The 12644-nt window shown below is 37.7% G+C and overlaps 1 long non-coding RNA gene across 1 annotated transcript in view; it reads left to right on the forward strand.

Annotated features, from left to right (window-relative positions):
- Positions 1-12644, forward strand: part of LOC140847176 (uncharacterized) — a 393974-nt gene that overhangs the window by 122888 nt on the left and 258442 nt on the right. The window lies entirely within an intron of this gene.

Below are 12644 nucleotides of genomic sequence, written 5' to 3' on the forward strand. Positions count from 1 at the left end.
GTCTATAGTACATGCCGATCCACTGTTCTTCAGGATTCACTAAGATGTCTCCTAGGACCAAGTCCAATTCCAGTGAAAGTCACTCTCCAGTGACCGCTGGATGTTAGCTCCTGACGGTCCACCTTGAGAGAACAGCAGCATGACTGTGCGCTCTTTGCTTCTACAGCGGTCACCACATCCAGGGAAGGCTTTGGAATTGGCAGGCTTAGTTTACATCCCAGTTAAGGACAGTTGTGTGCTCGCTGATCATAGCTAGTTACTTAGCTTCTTTCATTTGCAGTTTTCCTGTCAAGTGGGAATAATAATACCTAGTAGCAGGGTTGTTCTAATGTTACATGAAAATAAAAATTATATACAGAACTTAGCACTGCATCTGATTAACAGAAGCTCTTAATGAGTGGTAGCTCTTATTGTAAGAAAGTTGTACATCTTTTTTGTGAGGGTTGTTCATGAGTATTGGGTAACAATCCATGTGATATGTATACTTTTATAAGTTCTTCTTTGGAAGAGAGAGCTTTGTCTCCCAGTCCACTTCTTTCTGGGACAATTGCACATTACACAGAGAAATGTGCAAGAAGCCAGAGGGAAGCCTAGGAGAGATTTGCTGCCATCCCAAATTTCATTTTAAACAAACCCACTGTGTGGAAGCCTGCACTTACACAAAGATAAATAGGAAAGCAGTTATTGCCTTTATGAAGAACTTGGGAAGTGTATGAAATCTGTCTGAGAGTAGTTTGGAAAGGCATAAAAATAATGTAAAGAATAAATTTTATGTGAGGATCTTGGGTGATTATTTAAAATTTATTTTACATTTTCTGTTGTTTTCCAGGAAAAGATACAAAAATAATTAAGGAATAAGATGTGAAAGAGATTAAATATTTTAAAAAATTGTCTTTTTTCAGCTTTCCAGAAGCATATAATTGTTTTAAGTGCAAAATGCACATACTTCATTTCCCTTATTTCCTTTCTTCTGTCCAGCGTTATATTTTCATCTTGACTCCATTATTCCTTACTCCATTTCTGCTGTGTCCTTTTGTATTTTCAGGTTATATCTTTTGAAGGCAAAACAGCTAGTTCATTTGGTCAGTCAGTCAAATAATTGTTAATTCAGTTATAGGAAAAAAATTCAAAGCCACAAATCTAAACCCAGCCCAAACCACAGCAAAACCCCAGCTCATGAGCACCACTGACCACAAGCATCACATCTACATCCAGGCTTTGTCGTGAGCACGGAGCAGACCGACCTCAGAGAGCTCACTGCACCGGTTGGTGTCTGTTGGCAGTGGGGGGCAAAGCGATTCTCTTTTATGCCCTGATCCTTTCAGTCAGCTTAATCACCCCCTCACTTATTTATTCCCCTCTAATGCTTAGAATCAAGTGTCCTTACATGGCAGTTTTTGTTACTAAAGTGGTTGCCTGTCTCAACCTATGAGGAATTGATTTTTAATCCTAACTTCATCATTTAGGACTAAGTCACAGAGTTGGTCTAAGATTGCTCCTTTCTCTGTAAAATGGGGAACTACTGTGAGGATCAAATTGGATAAGAGATATGCAACTTCTTTTTAAGGGCAGTATGATGCACACTCGTAGGTGATTATTATCTCTTGATGAAATCCTGTTGCAAAACCTATTTTTCTCGAAGAAGTGCAGATATCTTTAATAGCCCATGGAATCATTTGGGACTGGAAATGTAAATACCATCTTCTATTTATTTAGAGATGTCATAATTCTTTCTTGAGTGGTAAATCATATCTGAGAAACATTTAAAGAATTCTCAACTGCATTTGGAATTGTGGGTTCTACTGAGTTCCTAAATAATCCTTAGCCTCCAAAATTCATATTCTAGGATCAAGTTGGGCTATTTTCTCTGTCTTTACAGATTACAAATCTGATCTCCTAGAATTTAAGGGCATGGGATATTAGATGACCATATTGATTGTTTTAATGAACCTGTATAAAGGAATATCAATTCAGTCTGATTTAATACACCCCAATTCAACAAAATCAAAAGTATTCTAGTGGGTGTCAGGTACCAGGGAAGAGAAGCATAAACAGTTGAGCAAAGGTGGTGCACCTATGCAAGTTAGCTTGCTTGAATATTTTTTTCTATGAACATCTTGAGAAAACAATAATGTAACATTTGTGTTATAAGACTAATTCATAGTTTATAAAATACCTTACTTAACTCCTATTATCTTAATAATAATCATATGAGATAGATATTCACTATTTCTCTATTATAGGTGAGAACCCTGGGGTTTAGCTTAAGCTTAAATACCCAGCTAGTTTTGGCAGAGCCAAGATTCACACACAAAAGCCTATGTTTCATTTTTTTCTCACACCACAGTGCATTCATCCTAAGAAAGATAATACATACATCAAATAAATTATAGTCTCATATTTGTGTTTTAATTTGGCACAAACAACATCTGTTTCCCCTTGCCAAGTTCACTAACTACTCATCTGTCTGTTCTCATGAACTAGTAGAGCTTTGAACTTCTTGGAAGAAAGGAACTGTTTAAATTCAAGGTATTATTAATATTGCTGTTACTATTAGCCAAGACAAATGAAAAGTGGTGAATAGAGCATCTCTTGTCTTACTAGAACCCTTTAATTAAGGAAATTGGTTATTCTCATTCCCTGTAGCTATGTAATGAGTAATGTAAGGCATATTTCACTAAGACCAGTCAACAAGTGCACTTCTCCAGAGGGAAAAGAATGGAGGCCAGATTGAACCCAAAGCTGACATCTGATTTGTACAGTGAAGCATCGTGCTAGACTTTGCCAATTCTAGAGGGCTATTTATTTCTAGTCTAGGGACCATAAAATTATCTAGTGGAACTAATTTTAAATAAATTTATTTTAAAGTTAGAAGTGGAAAAAGGAAGAGAAAATCATTTGGCTTCCTAGAGCAAAGAGAGGGCAGATAAATAACTAATGCTTTGCCATACAACACTTCTCATAGCTACGTGGAGAGGATGATGCACAGTTCTCAGTATAATATAAACAAAATACAATTGCAGTAAAAGTGGTTTAATAACTTACTTTGTCTCAGCTACCAACCGTAGAGCAGCTGGTAGATACTGTGAGTGTGTATATTCAATTAACAGACGTCATCCCTTAGAGAGACTGGGCTCTTCCTTAATAACTGTGTGATCTTGGACAGTTTACCTAATTTCTCAGAGGCTCACTCTCATCTGTAAAATGCAGGAAACAATATCTATCTTGTGGGTTTGTATGAAGCATGTGTCCAGTCTGAATAAGTGAATAATAATTTTAGTGAAGATGCTGATGCTGCCAATGGCACTTTGGCAGCAAGCTTTCACTACCTTTTTGAACAGGCCAAGAAAGTATTTCTCAACCACTGGACTTTGGATTCCACTGACAGCAGTTGGGTCTCAGCCACAGCTCTGGCTCACTTCTTAGGAATTTGGCTGTGGGCCCTAGTCCCTCATCCAGTCCTTTTATTCAGCCAGGTCTCTAACATGGCCCATGTTGGACAAGAGGCAATGAGGGCCCTGAAGAAGGATCCTGTTGCTCTGTTGTGTCCTTTGGTTATTTGCAGGCCAATCATTTGCCTTTGGACTCAGTATCTCAGGCCTCTTTTCTCCTGGGATCCTGGTGAAGTACCTCTGAAACTTTCATTGCCCGTGGGACCACAGCTGGTAGGATAAGAGTCGCAGTCCTGGTCAGACTCACCTCCATGCAGCGGACTCTGGTCCTCTCCTGAGCTCCAGACGGTGTGGTGGGAAGAATTCCTGATGACTGTGGGTGCCTATGGAGCACGGCAACCTCGCATCAGAGTCCGTGAGACTTCCACGGTGTCTCCCCATTCTCTAGACCACGGTTCTCTCCAGGAAGTACATGCACCCCCCTCTGCTTTGTCTCAGTGCCGGACCTATTGCCTGCTCCATTGTAGCTTCCCAGTGAAATTTTGGTGACTTGAACTTTCTGACTTTGGTCTTCAGCACTGTATGCAGTGCTGATGTTCTTGAAGGTGAAGATGATAATGACAATGAGATAAAATGGCAGAACTAGAAGGGGACAACGGTAGTCAATAACCACAGGATACAAGCTACTACTCAGCTGCTGGATGTTCAGGAGGGGTAAAGGATGGTACCTCAACTGTCAACTAGAGAAAATGGCTACATATTCCCTATTTAGACTTGAAACTGAAGAGGACTTTACTCCCATGATCCACACAACAGCATAAAATTGATCATAGCCAGTTTTTATCAAGTACTTATTTTGTGTCAGTCTCTGTTCTAGGCACATTACATCTGTTATCTCATTTAGGCCTTCTGAAAGCTCTCTGAAGATGTCAGTACTATTATCATTATCTCCACTTTACAGATGAAAATGGAAGCATAGAGATGTTAAGTGACTTGCTCAAGATCACACAGTATGTAACTGGCAGAGCCAAGAGCTGAACGCAGGCAGAGTGACTCCAGAGCCACCCTCTCGGTCACTACAGTTGCCCTTGAGACACAAGGCAGTAAAGTTAAAGGGTCCTAGGTACAAAGTGTGATGCGATTGCCTTGGAAAACTGAGCATTATAAACTTAATTTTGGTTGTATTCTTTATTCTATTACTGGCCAATTAAGACAAATTAAAAAATTAATATTAAGACAAAGCCATGAATCAGTGGGTCAAAAAACGAAAGGGGAAAGAGTAAGATCGTGTCTAAAGCAGATTGATAGATGCCCAAAGTCAGGATGTTTCCTAGATGCAAGGATTCAGAAAGAGACACACATTAACTGAGTGATTGGGAAGACTGAGCCTCCAGTGCTGAAACTAGCCCAATGATAGTCCATTTCCAGATCCAGCTATTACCTCCCCAGGGTATAAAGGACAAAGTAAAGGCATCCATAATTCTCAGAACTGGGGACTTGATTTTGAGTCTATCTTGTTGTATTACCCCTTGGTCTTTCCTTTTTTTTTTTAAATTGACTTAGTTGTGATGTTCTGTCTTGAAAATCTTCTTTCTTATCTAAGACAGTTTTTGTTTCTTTTGCTGTATAAGAGGGTGATACAACTTAGTAAGGCACAGTAACTACAGAAATATTCAATAATTAAGTGTTATTATATAGTGTTTCTCTACATCCTGGAAGGTTAGGGGTGGGTAGGTGTTAATATTCATTAGGCACATATTTATAAAATTAAATGAAATTCGCCTGAAGGTTTTTGATCTGGAAGGTTGTGCAATACAGTGTTGAACTCAATATTAAACAAACTTGGAGGCCAAAGGATAGTACAAAACATTCCTTACCTCTCTCCTGCTTCAAATGGGCACCTGGAAGGCCCTTTAACCCTGATGCCCTCTTATCCTGCCCTTTCATCACCTCTGCCTTCCCTTGCCAGGGTCTTTTTCAGTCTTACTGCTGCCTTTTGTAGCCAAGCCAAGAGAGAACTTGATGCTTTTCTGGCTCCATCCTGGATCACAACTGTGGACCCTCACATTCTTTAGCATAGAGTCTTTACAGATAAAGAAACTTGTCTAATAATAAATATTGTTACATTCTCAGAGCAAAACTCTAAGGTGTTATTGTATAAGATGCCCTGCAGGGAGCGCAAGAAAGGAAGTAGATCGCAGAGGATAATGGGACAGGAACTTTGTCATGCTACAGTCTATTGAAATACGGTCATAACTTTAGGACCCTGGGCATTTAAACTCCTTACCTGGAGATTGCATGGCCTACTAGGCAATTTTTGAACAAGGAATGGGTAGATATGGATTTGAGTCCAGGTACTGTTACCTACCCTCTATGTGATCTTTGGCAAGTCATGTTTCTCTCTGAGTTTCAATATCTTCATGATACAAGGGAGTTGGACTGATTCAGTGATTTGGAACTTTTTTTTTATACTCAATAGATCCCTTTCTTTAAATAAATGTTCTTCAGAACATAACTCAAATGTTAAAGTGGGGTGGCTCCAGGGTTCGGTGTCTCACCTAGGTATACGACCTTCCTACATCCCATGGTGGCTCCCGGGGTCCTGTGGTTTACAGTTCTAACACCACTGTAACAGATTATTATCAAAGACCTTTCCCAGTTCTAAAATTCTATATGACAAACTTAGGCAAAGACAATAACTTAACAAAATCAGTATACACACAAAATCCATGTTAAGGTGTTTTTTTTTTTTTAATGCTTTCTAGGAAAAACAAAAACAAAAGGTAATAATTCCCTAATATATTTCAGACCAAAGTAGGATTGTTATTGAGGTACAGGTGGACAACTTGCAGTAATGTTAGATACAGTAGACTTCAGAGGAAGGTCAGGAATTGAGTATGGGAATGGAAATCAGCTTTAATTTCTGTTTTTCATACCTCTTCTAAGCATAAATGCTACAAAATCAATCCATAGAGCATCAGTGGACTAGGGATTCTGCAAAGCAGTCACACCATATGTACATTTCATAGTGCAGTATTTCCATATAGTTCTGTTCTCAGCAGATTTTTTTTTTGAGAGGGTATCTCTCATATTTATTGATCAAATGGTTGTTAACAACAATAAAATTCTGTATAGGGAAGTCAATGCTCAATGCACAATCATTAATCCACCCCCAGCCTAATTCTCATCAGTTTCCAATCTTCTGAAGCATAACAAACAAGTTCTTACATGGTGAACAAATTCTTACGTAGTGAATAAGTTCTTACATGGTGAACAGTGCAAGGGCAGTCATCACAGAAACTTTTGGTTTTGATCACTCATTATGAACTATAAACAATCAGGTTAAATATGAATATTCATTTGATTTTTATACTTGATTTATATGTGAATCCCACATTTCTCCCTTATTATTATTATTATTATTATTATTATTTTTTTTTTTTTTTAAATGCTGAACTGGTAGGTAGATGCAAGATAAAGGTAGAAAACATAGCAAATGTAGATGAGCAGGTTTCTTCATACAGGTCATATAACAAATGTAGATGATCAGGTGTGTGCCTGTAGACTATGTGTTAATCCAAACTGGACAAGGGCAATAAAACATCCACGATGCAGAAGATTTCTCTCAAAACAGGGGGGGTGAGGTTCTAAGCCTCACCTCTGTTGATCCCCAATTTTTCACCTGATGGCCCCCCTGCGACTGTGCCTGTCTTAGGTTGTTCCTCCCTTGAGGAATCTTACCCATCTCTGGCTAACCAGTCATCTTCTGGGGCCATACAGGGAAATGTAAAGTTGGTAAGTGAGAGAGAAACCATATTGTTTGAAAAGGTTAGCTTTTTACTTCTTTGCAGATTTATGCCCTGTGGCTTCTATGCCCAGCATTTGTCTTGAGGTATCTTTACCACTTGAAAGAATTATGATACTCGGTAAATTCGGTATGAGGCATGAATTCTATTTAAAGGTTGTAATTAGGAAGGAAGAAGAAAAGCTATAGAAGTAGCAGATGGAAGAAAACATGGGAAGATTGGTTATTTCTTTGACGTATCTTCTTGTAGAGTAACTTAAGCATGTATAGGTTTTAACTACTAATTAAATTGCACACACACATTAACATAATAGGAATACAGTTACATAACCAAAGCAGATCTATAATTACCATCCATCTCCAGTGAAGCCAAGAAAACCAGTTAGGCACCCTAGGCATTTGTGAAAATTTGTCTATGATATAATGGATATTGTCCAATTGTACTTGAACAGTCTGAGAGAGATCAGACAAATTAAAACAACCCATTCCTGGGAACTGTTCACATCCCATATGTTCTTTTAACAGTAGATAGTCTGTAGTTGTAAGATTTTGGAGCGCTACAACTTGCACTTCTCCTAATTATTGGTTGAGTTCCAACAGTATAGATCCAGTCAAATTTGTTGCTTTACTGAAAGCACAGGCCAGCTTAGATATCTCCTTCTTCATTCCAATGGCAAGTCCAGGAACCAGTGGGATGAATGCAGCTACAACTGCAGCATTGCCTGGATCTTTGTTGAGGTTTTTTGGTGATCATCTTCTGGTATGACTCTTCCAGAGAGTGCTGATGTTGGAAGTTCTTCATATCGTATCTTAGTTCATTTTCTGGATAGCTAAATTAGGCTTTGATCCTCTATATTCTCAGCAGATTTGTATCAGGCCCCCAAGTGCTTCTACATACTGGTACTACATACATAGTAGCCTTGTTCTGCCAGAACTACTGGTGGCGCCAGATTGCCATGTGTTTGGTTGATTGATATTCTGCAGTGACTGATTCATAGTTGGCCCTAAAAAATATCTATCAAGTAAATAGATGAATTGAGGAAGATGAATCAGGTCACTGAAAGGTCCTGTTGGCCACTCAAACTACGACTTAATGAGAAATAGCCTAATAGTTGACACAGATGTTTAGAGACCTGGCCAGTTACTGTTCTCACACACATGTGACCATGGGAACATGAGCCTATAGAAACATTTTATGGGCTTAGATCATATCTCCACAAAATGAGAGGGGAATACTTAGGACCTTTGTTAAATGTCCAGAGGACCAAATAACAGCTGGAGATCAGGCCTTCAAGGATGATCTTTAAAATGAATCGATAATCTGATTAATTAATAAAAAGTAGAAATTTATTTATAGGATATCATGCTGCCTACACTTCTTTGTTGGTGACCAGAAACTCTAGAACTGACCAATCCACATCTCAGTTTGAATCAGGAATTTTGGTTTAATATAGGCAAAGGCAGGAAAGAATATTCCATTGATAGGATCCTAGTTCTTTTCTTTCTAGAGTATATATTATACTCGCTAGGTTGAACCAATTTCTCATCTTCCTTTTGTGGAATATATTTGTGACCTGCATGCAGTTTTTGGGTTGAGGATGGTTGCTAAGTTCTTGTATGATGTTATAAAGTTTACAGGACCCCAGGGCAGTATTAACCTTGTATTCAAAGAAAGATTTGACTTCTGAGATACTCCCTGACAAAAGGGTTTTGAGGGAAAATGAATTTTACTGAAATGGTACAACAGAATCAGTGTTGGGTTAAAGACTCTTTTTAGCTATTTATAAATTAGTATGAAATACATCAGTTTGTATTACCTAAAATCTTGTTCCAGTTGCATGTACTCTTTGAACAGTGATTAATACTGTAGTTAACTTATTTGACATGATGAGGAAGTAAACTACTTAATTTTACAAAAAACACTTAAAGTGAAAATATTCAATATAATCATTTGATGAAAAATGATAAAAAATGAATTAATTCCATTCTTTCATAAGGAGAATATAGTAAATATAGTAGTTTACCCCTCATTCTTCAGGGTTATTATCATGAATATTGCATGATATTATAGAACAGTGAGGCCTTCACAGCTGTGTGACTGGGCCTCTTTGCTCCCAGATCCTGTAATGCTTTGAGTTTTGCTTTTTATTGACAGGCTTCATCATCTCTTTCTCTGAAGTTACCACCTGTCACTTTTTATTTCTCACTCCACTCTGATCTCCATTAAGTTTTTTTCTGATGTGAAGTGCGGATAGGTTAGTGCAATTTTTAGAACCATGTATAAAATAAGATAAATACATTCTGAGAAGCAGAACTTTAGTAAAGTGTATGAATAATACTTTAAACTTATGATATTTATGGAACATTTATTTTTACTCTTCTTTTATTTCTGCTTGTTCCTAGATCTGAATAATTGCTATTTTGAACATGCAGTTTTTCTATTTCTTCACATAATGATTAATGGATAAAATTTCTTTTTGTTTTACTGTGAAAGACCATTGCTGTCATTCTAAATTAACCACTGTATCTGTAGGTTGCCTGACAATTCCCACTAGTCTTTCTTGAAGGCATTTCTAATCACCTGGTAGCAATGTATCATAATTAAAAACAAATTAAATAAGAATTGAAAGCTTATTAACTTCTGGGATTGAAAACACAAATTTTATAAAGTAAATGAATACCACACATAGATATTTCAATCGCATCAAGTGGAAGATTTGTGTATGACTCCAAATCCCTTTAAGTAGCATGATACAAAGAACAGCACTTTGGACTTGCTGTCTGGAGGCTAGGCTAGATCCAGAAAAGCTTGAGTCTGCCACTAACTAATCTTGTGACCTTGGACAAATCTCTTGTTCTCTGAGCTTCATTTCCCTCCTCTAAAAAATGAGGGACTTGAATGGGATGCTCTAAAGTCTATTCCAGCTCTCAAACTGTTGTGTTGTTGCAACAGGGTGGGGTATCATGAAGTCCTGCTTTGCTAAGGGAATTGAGGGAGGGCCCACCATGGGTAATTTATTCATGAAGCATGGAAGGGGTGCTAGAGTTATTTTTCCTTTGCTCTTTCAGGCTCGAGGCTATGTCTATCTTTTAGTGCTGCCTTCAGAGTTGGCATTTTTTAAGCAGGAAATTAACCACAAGAAGCTTTTGAAATCCTCCCCTTCTTCCTCCTAAATAATGCATCTTTTTATGTACACCTTGACCTGCTATTGTCTGTCTCTCTGCCTGTTGGGGTGCCAGAGCTAGTTTTCTGACAGTTGTTCTGTGTCCAGAAAGTCACAGCTGACAGTGCCCCTCCCTGGCCCATCTGTCATCTGTTCTCTTCACATGATTCTGAATCCTGTCCTCTCCCTTATTAATGATACTGTCAGAACAAGAACACCACAATCAGCAAGAAGTGAGAATTGCAAATAGTTTTAGTTGGCACAGTGAGAAGCTGTAAAATATATATATATGTATCATATAAATATTTTATGTAAATATTATAACATTTACAGTGTACAAATATATACTGTATTTGCCTTATATATTATAAAGGTATGCATTATATGCATTATTTTGTATATTTTATATAACTGGACATGTTATATATAAATATATATTTTATATAATATACATATGTAATTATAGTAAACTTACATAACAATACATAAATTATGCATCTACATACATGCATATATGTATATATAACTGAACTCTTTATATATATAACTAGTAATCAATTAGAAAATATTCTAAATGAAATGATTCATAATAGCAGAAAAAAAGTATAAACTAGCTAATTATACAATCAGAAGTATAACAGAAAGTTATATGACCTGTATGAAGAAACCTAGAGAACATTACTGATGGACAAAGGAATGCTTGAATAAATGAAGAGACACACTTATTTCTTTTTTTTTTGGTATCATTAATATACCATTACATGAGCAACATTGGGTTACTAGATTCCCCCCATCATCAAGTCCCAACCACATACCCCATTACAGTCACTGTCCATCAGCATAGTAAGATGCTACAGAATCACTACTTGTCTTCTCTGTGCTATACGGCCTTCCCCGTGCCCTGCCCACTACATTATGTGTGCTAATCATAATGCCCCTTTTTCCCCTTATCCATCCCTTCCCACCCACCCTCCTCAGTCCCTTGCCCTTTGGCAACTGTTAGTCCAATCTTGGGTTCTGTGAGTCTGCTGCTGTTTTGTTCCTTCAGTTTTTTCTTTGTTCTTATACTCCACAGATAAGTGAAATCATCTGATACTTGTCTTTCTCCACCTGGCTTATTTCACTGAGCATAATACCCTCTAGCTCCATCCATGTTGTTGCAAATGATAGGATCTGTCTTCTTCTTATGGCTGAATAATATTCCATTGTGTAGATGTACCATGTCTTCTTTATCCATTCATCTACTGATGGACACTTAGGTTGCTTCCATTTCTTGGCTATTGTAAATAGTGCTGCAATAAACATAGGGGTGCATATGTCTTTTTGAAACTGGGATCCTACATTCTTACGGTAAATTCCTAGGAGTGGAATTCCTGGGTCAAATGGTATTTCTATTTTTAGTTTTTTTGAGGATCCTCCATACTGCTTTCCACAATGGTTGAACTAATTTACATTCCTACCAGCAGTGTAGGAGGGTTCCCCTTTCTCCACATCCTCACCAACATTTGTTGTTATTTGTCTTTTGGATGGTGGCCATCCTTACTGGGGTGATGTGATATCTCATTGTGGTTTTCATTTGCATTTCTCTGATGATTAGCGATGTGGAGCATCTTTTCATGTGCCTGTTTGCCATCTGCATTTCTTTTCTGGAGAAGTGTCTGTTCAGGTCCTCTGCCCATTTTTTAATTGGCTTATTTGCTTTTTGTTTGTTGAGGTGAATGAGCTCTTTATATATTTTGGATGTCAACCCCTTCTTAGATATGTCATTTATGAATATATTCTCCCATAAGGTAGGATGCCTTTTTGTTCTACTTATGGTGTCCTTTGCTGTACATAAGCTTTTTAGTTTGATATAGTCCCACTTGCTCATTTTTGCTTTTGTTTCCCTTGCCTGTGGAGATATGTTCATGAAGAAGTTGCTCATGTTTATATTCAAGAGAGTTTTGCCTATGTTTTCTTCTAAGAGTTTTATGGTTTCATGACTTACATTCAGGTCTTTGATCCATTTTGAGTTTACTTTTGTGTATGGAGTTAGACAATAATCCATTTTTATTCTCTTGCATGTAGCTGTCCAGTTTTGCCAACAACAGCTGTTGAAGAAGCTGTCATTTCCCCATTACATGTCCATGGCTCCTTTATCATATATTAATTAACCATACGTGCTTGGGTTAATATCTGGACTCTCTATTCTGTTCCACTGGTCTATGGATCTGTTCTTGTGCCTGTACCTAATTGTCTTGATTACTGTGGCTTTGTAGTAGAGCTTGAAGTTGGGAAGCAAGA

This window comes from Manis javanica, chromosome 2 (genome assembly GCF_040802235.1).
Source record: "Manis javanica isolate MJ-LG chromosome 2, MJ_LKY, whole genome shotgun sequence".
NCBI lineage: Eukaryota > Metazoa > Chordata > Mammalia > Pholidota > Manidae > Manis > Manis javanica.